Here is an 8,562-nt window from a genome sequence, read left to right on the forward strand (position 1 = left end):
TGTCTCCATCTTAGTATCATTTCTGTATCATATATATTAAAAAGATGTGACACTATTTTAAGCTTTCTATCTATTTCATCTCAATCAATCACAGGTCAACTCCCAAACCCCCAAGTTGCAGATTTTGGGGCTAATGGCGAAATAAAACTCTCTATTTCTTCGGATTTGGATGGTTTAATGTGTTAGCTGATTGAAACTTGATGATATTAGTATGTAAATTTATTACTCCTTCAGATCCAACTTATCAAAAGGTGTTTGTGCAAGAAATCTAAAAGAAAAAGAGACACTTTTAAACTTGTAATTTAAAATAAGCCATAAAAATTTACAAAATAAGATTGTAGGTACAGTGTTAAAATTAAATTGATAATGAAATATTTAATAAGTAACTTGTTCAGTGTTTTCAGACATGTCAAAATATATCAGATGCATTAAACGTTTTTATACTGTCAATGAATGGTTAAATTCCTTTTTAAAAAAATTTAAAGGTGAAATTTTGTGTTAGTAGCTATTCCACCGCCCTAAAAAAGAAAGAAAAAAAAAACTAAGCTGAATTTCACCTTAAAAAATCAGAGAATATAGTGTGAGAAGCAAATTGAGTGGTTCATGTGAACTTTCAAGAACGAGGAAGTTGGTGAAGGTCTTATTCCTTCATTTAATTTAATATCTTTTCCCCTCCTTCCCTACTTAATTAGACTCCTGTCCCTATCTAATCATCATTTCTACTTTTATTTGCATAACCGACCCGTAATAACTTTTTCTTTTAATTTCAAAAGAATTTTTTAAACAAAGTCTTGAAAACAGTTTTCAGATACTTTTCGGAAGACCTAGTAGTTCAGATTTCAGAATATAACAAAGTTTCATAAATATAACAACTATTCAAGCCCGACGTTCTTACCGACTATTCAAGCCCGACGTTCTTACCGACTATTCAAGCTGAAAATTTAAAACTTTTTTAAGAATCGAAAGATCACATATATAGGAAGAACAGTTGTAGTGGATCAACTCATAGGCGCAGTCATGATTTGAAACTTATGGGTTTAAAATTCTAATCTTTTAAGTTAGTAGATTCTAAATTAATAATTTACTTAACACAAATATAAAGTTTTGACTAAAATTACTAGTCTCAAATTACTAGTTTCTGCAAAACTAGTAACTGAAGGGTGGAGCAATCTTGCCTTAATGGGAGTCAATTGATATTTATGTATCAAATTTTTTTATTATATAGACAAGTCAAATTAAATGTTGAACTTTCTTAATTTTTGTATATATTTGTTTGTATTTTAATTTCTTCTGTGAAAATTTCGAACTCTACCACTGTAGTAGACTAGGATTTGGAGTAATCAGCCGTGTGACAACAAAGAAAAGGTACATTTTTCTCCGTAATGGAATGAATCACCCAAGGTCCATTTTTTTTTTTTTCCAAGGTGCCATTTTTGAAGGTCCAAATTTATTTAAAGAGTTTAAATGTATAATTATGGAATTTTGGAAGCGTATAGGAGAATATGTTTGTCATTGCATGGGACACACTATCTGATCCCATTTAAAGATGAAAACGAGACCTTGACAACGAGCATCTATTACGTCTTTTATGCATTTCTTTGTTAATTTGGATAGATTCCTATTCACCTATTGTTGTTGTCGAAACTATTAACTTAACTTCAAGACTTATAATTTTTCCAACCAGTCTTAACTAGTTCGAATATATAGGCACTTCACCAATCACCACCACATGCATATATATGATATGTTAGAGTAGAAATTTAGTCATCAAATTGTGGGTGGAAGGAGCAATATAGTTGGCATATGTACCTAATGATTCACATAGAAAACTCTCTTACTAAATTCACTTACAAGGGTCAGTAAAACCTTCAAAACTATTTGGTTGATATATTTACATACAGAATTCATCAACTGATATGTGTTATCTCTTCAATTTGTCACATTCATTTGAAGTACTGTAACTATTAAATATAGGCAAGTATTTTAGCATTTTCCAGTAATTTCAACTTTAATAGATTACTGGCCCAATGTGCTTTATGGTCGATAAACACATATTAAAATAATTTGAAAACACATGCAATGTATGTCTAAATTCACATTACTAAACGTCCGAACACTGAGAGATTTTTTTCTAAATATGCGGAAAGAAAAAGACTACGTAGTATATTCTTTATGAAATTTTATGCAAGAAAAGAATGTTTATCTCAATGGAAGTACAAATGTTGTTTAGCTTCAAACTCACCTTTATATCTTCTTGCTTGGAATCTTAGTTGTAGCCTCATTTTTTGACTAATATTATTGCTTTTATGTTCATAAATATTTGACACTAAAATCGAGCTTAATTCAAATTATAGTCTTGTGAAGGAAAGAAAAGAGCAAAGGGAAGGCAAGAAGAAAGTTGGTCGTTACGTTCACAATTTTAGGGTAATTTCAGTGAATTATCATTAAGCTCTATGCCGAAAGGTTGTCAAGGGAGTTGATTTTCGGAAAGTTGGTCGTTCTGTTCATACTTTTACCATAAGTTTGGCAATTCTCAACTTATGATCACTGTTCAGCTTATTAAGTCCTACTTTTGGTTTGATCATATTTTTATTATTTTATTTTAATAATTTTTCCTATTCTCAGAATACCTTAATTTCACAAAATAAAATTCCTAACTCTCTTTTCACTTTAATTTGTATTTATCGTTTTTCCTCTTTTATAAAGATACTTTTAAATTTATAATTCTTATAAAGAATTTAAAGGTATTTTAGTCACTTTTAACTTTAAATGAGCAACTTATCGATGCCTTTTTACCAAACACATTTAACTGTTTATAATCAATTTCTGTACTACAACCTATCTTTTTTTTAAAAAAAAATGTTTTTATTACATAGGGGGTAAGGGAAGGGAAAATAGAAAGGGAATTATAATGTGGGAATTCAAACCTTCAACAACAGGGTGAGACTTCAGGTAGCCAATCAACTGAGTTACTGGATCCCTACTCAGTACTACAATCCAAACACATAGGAGTAATTATTTATTTATAGTATTAATTTCAACTCTTCAGATACTTTTCAGCTAGAATTTCTGTATTACTAATAATCGGTTAATCCAGACATGCTCTATTTTCTTTTGTTTTTTTTTTCTTAAAAGCAATAGTGGATGTTTGGATATGAGCCCCGCACTTTTGTAACCCAAAAAAAAAAAATTTGGAACCAAACCAACCCATTAAAAAAAAAAAAGAATCAAACTAGGCTTCACGCACATATTCGTGCGTGAAAGGGGTATTTTATTTTTCTTTCTTTTTTTAAGTTATCAAAAATCACGTTTTTTTTTCATACTTTGGGCAAAAATTAGTTATGTTTCAAAACCCCAAAATATCAATATTTTATATAGAACTTAATATATTTTTTTGCGTACAATAACGTCGGCTCATTACATCAAGTATACCTAAACGTTTAGATCGTCGTTTTAGGGGTTGTAGAGTGCCCAAATAAGTTTTGTTTGCTTGGAAACTTGTCATCTTTAGATCTAAGTGTCATATTTTATAAAATTTTGATTAAAGTGTTTTGAAATAAAAATATTATATTAAAAAATAATTCATCCAATGCGAGAGGTTCAACCAAGGGATAATATATCTCATTCAATATCAAAGGTTTGATCCCATATTGTTGGCATAAAAGAAGTGAGTAAAAAGAGAGGCTAAACCACCAAGCCAAATTAGTGAATGTTACAAAGTAGACACTTTTTATTTTTTATATTGTTCACTAATGCTATCTAACTCGTTTTCATAAATTGAATTTTTAACCTCGAAATTGACATTCAAAAAATCATTATCACGGGATTAGCATCTCAAAATAGAATTTTTATCATTAGATTTTTACTAGAGAAGAATGAATTTTTTGCACAAATTTGAGGGAAAATTCAAATTGAATGGGATAACGGGCGTTTTTTGAAAAATACCCTGAATAAAAAAAAATCGCGTAAATTGGACATCCGAGCGCAAAGTTATGACCATTTAAAGTTTCAACAATTTACAACTAATTTTCCATCTATGCTCCGGTCCTTATTTTTAATTTACGTGAGTGAAGAGGCATATGTATATAACGATGTAATGAGCCGATATTATTGTACGCTAAAAAAAATATTAAGTTCTATATAAAATATTTATATTCCAACGTTTTGAAACGTGACTAATCTTCGGTCAAAGTATGAAAAAAAACTTAAAGATAACAAGTTTCCAAACTTACTTCGAGACACTTTACAACCCCTAAAACGACGATCCAAACATATATGTATACTTGATGTAATGAGCCGACATTATTTTACGCTAAAAAAATATGAAGTTCTATATAAAATATTTATATTCCGGTGTTTTGAAATGTGACTAATCTTCGGTCAAAGTACTGAAAAAAGCTTAATTTTGAGTTTGATTTCCAAAGATGACAAGTTTCCAAAACAAACAAACTTACTGGTGCTCTCTGGCCCCTAAAACGACGATCCAAACGTTTAGGTATACTTGATGTAATGAACCGTTATTGTATGCAAAAAAATATATTAAGTTCTATAAAAAATATTGATATTTCGGGGTTTTGAAACATAACTAATCTTTACCCAAAGTATGAAAAAAATCGTGATTTTTGATAGCTTAAAAAAAAAGAAAATACCCCTTTCACGCACAGAATTTATGCGTGAAAGGACTAAAAAAAGTTACAGTTTGGTCCTTTCACGCACTTCTAGTTTGATTTTTTTTTTTTAATGGATTAGTTTGGTTCCAAAGTTTTTTTTTTTGTTACAAAAGTGCGGTGCTCGTTTGGATATATATAGGTATACTTGATGTAATGATATTATACGCAAAAATATATTAAGGATTCTATATATAAATGTTGATATTTCTTTGAAGATAACTAATCTTTCGCCATTGTCTTTAAAAAAAAAAAAAATGTGATTTTTGATAGGCTTAAAAAAAAAAGAAAAAATAAATAAAATACGCTTTTCAAATACAGTTATTGGGCTTTAATTTTTTTTTTTTTTTTAATAGGTTAGTTTGATTCCAAATTATTATTTTTTTGGATTACAGAAGTGCGGTGCTCGTTTGGATATATATAGGATTGTGATCACAGAGATTCCTTTCCTCGAAAATTATCAATGATTCAACCCGGCCACTTCTTGGTATTAAATTTCGGTGTTTGGGCATTTATCTCAGGTCCCACGAGTCACTATCTAATTTTTTATGGTAGGTGTCAATATTACTGCACGCTTTAAGGTATTTTTTATCAGTTAGCGCCCATTTTTATTGACTGATTATAATTGTTTGGAGGATACTCGGATATTTTCATTCCACACACGTTTTCTGCATTACTCCAGTATTGTAAAATCAGAAGATGTAAAAAGTAGAGGTAAAGCTACATTTTTACGAAAAGTTTTTGGATTTTGAAGCTTTTGGAATGCAAGAGAAGGTGACACCAGATCAGTAGCATGATGATGACTTTTTCAGTTTATGCTACCCACGCCTTTTTAGCATATGTCATTAATTCTCCTTCAATGGATATAAATATTTCAAGTTATATTTTCTTATAGTGAAATTGATTGATCTTTTCAGGGCGCATACTCGACTCTTACTGAAAAAGAAGTCAAAAAAAAAAAAAAGATCTAGTTAAACATTTACAAAGGATTACACTTCTGTTACAGTATTAGTTTTATGATCAAAACTAATTAATCTGCACTGGTGATATTGGATGAATTTACACGTCATTTTTTAAAGTTATAAGTACAAACGTGCAGAAACAATACAATTCCTATATATCATGTACGGACTAGATATTAGACAAAATGTACTATATTATTTCATTCATGTTCTCCACATTATTAAGCCACTTTACTGTAATATTAGTTGCCATGAACACTGACCAACTATTTGACGAATAATTCTCGACATAAAGATTTCTCAAACTAACATTTGATAAACAAAAAGTCCATAAGAAGATAGTTGTAGTGGAATAAAGTGTTTTCTTCCTTAATGGGCTCTATCTAGTGTGAATTTGGATTAGTCAAGCAGACTCAAAGGTGAAACCAGAATTTAAAATTTATGAGTTCAAATTCTAGTCCTTTAAAATTATTAGATTCTAAATTAATAATTTATATTCAATAAATTTTAAAGATAAATATAAAGCTTGAGCCAAACCTACTTGGAGCCCGTTTGGCCTTAAAAAAGCAATTTATAAGCTGTTGCAAAAAAAAAAAAGTTGAGCTATCCCAACTAACTTATTTTAAGCATAAAATAACTTATAAAATTTGGCCAAATAAACACTTAAAAAAAGTTCCTCGAAAATCTTTAACTCTTATTTTCAGCAACTTATAAGCTAAGGTCACGCCGAATCCCTAACCGAAAGTCCCGCTCTTCCCTTAATCGAAAGTGTCAGGAAGTCTAGTGTGATTATAAAAAATTTTAAAAAAAATCATAGAAAATTGGGAACAATAGTGGAGTGTATGATTAGGAATTGTGATGCGGATACAAAAATGTCAGGAAGAAGAATGAGGAAATGTAGGGGTCTGAGGTGGGCAAAAGGACTGAAGTGTTTTCGATTCTCTACAATTGGGTACTGTGCCCACACCCGCGTGTGACTTTCCCTATTTACTACTTACAATCTCTAGTCTCTACATTTACATTAGAGAGTGCTTCGTTTATCGTACAGCTTGGTCCACTTCGCTAGGCGTGGCCTATTTCCTTACTATTAGGAGTCGTTTGGTGCATGATATAAGCTGGGATATCCCAACACTAATTTTTTATATCATATTTGATAGGAGATAAATTTATACCTTCTACCAAATACGGTACAAAATGAAGCATAATCCCAAGGATGGGATATCCCACCTTATCCCACTAATCCCAAAAAGTGGGATAAATTAGTCCCGAGATAATTTTGGCTACCTACCAAACGACCCCTTACGATATGAGAAGAGTATTACATTTTTGCTTAGGAAAAATATATTTGGCACAACTTGGTGCGACTCCACTTTTTTAGGAGTATTAATGTAAATTCAAGTGGACTTTTGGCATAAATTGCACAAATGCAATCGTTATCTATTATGTTTATGTTTATGTCCTTTTTGAAAATTTCATTCAAATTTTACTCTCTTCACCCTTACCGTTTTATATAGGATAAGGGTGGATGTGGTTATTTTAGATGGATTGATCCTTCTCCAGAGGTTGATCTTTTGAAGGAGAAGCTTAAACAGGTTGAAGAAGAGAGGGATACGGTGAGACACAAAATAAAGGATATTGGAGACAAGATTGATTCATTGAAACAAAAGTTGAAGATAACTAAGCAAGCGAGGGACTCAGGCAAAAGCCAAATTCAAAAGGCTTGTGATCGTTGTTCTATGTGTATTGACGAGGCCAAATTGCATAGGAAAATTCGCTCGTACTCTGTCAAATTCTAGTATAGTTTAAAATATCGTTCTACAGAGATTGGAACCACCTAGGCTACAGATGTGTATTGTCTTGGTTATTATTTGAGAGAATCAAATTGATGAAAGGAGAGATTTTGAAATTATAAATTACTTAAAATAAAACAAACAATTTATTAGAAAATTTAAAAAGAAAAAAGTTGGGAGTCGTTGAATCCACTTGATACAATTATAATAAAATCTCATTCTAGTAAATTTCACAAAAGAATAGAAAAACTTATTTGACTTGATTTGTGTTGTGAGGAATAAAGACCTCTTGCGATTAGCCCTTAAAATCAATAAACTTATTTGAGTTAGTCCGTCACCTAGAATTAGAACTGAAAGAAATAAAATAGAGACTCCTCAAATCATTAAACTTATTTGAGTCAATCCCTCTGTGAGAATTAGGACCAAAAGAAATAAGATAACAATTTTAAACCAACAAAATTATTTGAATTAATCCCTCCATGAGAATTAGGACTAAAAGAAGCAAGATCAAATATTTGAATATCAAGACATGAAAAAATTAAAGTAAAGATGATATTATAACATCATACCAAGCTTCTTCAACTATCCCAACAAAAAGAAACTACTCCATTAAGGAGTACGTAAGAAAGAAATTAAAAATAAAATACTACTCCTACAAATATAAAATAAAAAGAAGAGAAAATAGAGCAAAGACTATTTCTTATGTCTTTCTCAGGTATTGGATTCCGATAATTTCTAAGCAAAGTGATGCCTTTATTTATAGGAAAATATAGTGTCTCCCCCTACGAATGCATTCCTTGAAGTAGTGCTCACACCCGTGACTTTACTTGAAAGGTGTGGGTATGAAAGTGGAGGTCACACCGGTGGATTTCATCACTTGATGGGTATGAGTATGAAAGTGGTGGTCACACCTGTGGATTATACAACTTATTTCTTGATGCCAACACTTGACAGGTGTGAGTATGAAAGTGGCGGTCATACCGTCGATTTCAACACTTTATGGATGTGAGTATGAAAGTGGTGGTCACTCCCGTGGATTATACAACTTCTTTCTTGATGCCAACACTTGACCGGTGTGAAGATGAAAGTGGTGGTCACATCCGTGAATTTTGCAACTTCAACCAATGTTGTCTTTATGTAATT

Source organism: Lycium ferocissimum, chromosome 1 (assembly GCF_029784015.1).
Source record: "Lycium ferocissimum isolate CSIRO_LF1 chromosome 1, AGI_CSIRO_Lferr_CH_V1, whole genome shotgun sequence".
Classification (NCBI taxonomy): domain Eukaryota; kingdom Viridiplantae; phylum Streptophyta; class Magnoliopsida; order Solanales; family Solanaceae; genus Lycium; species Lycium ferocissimum.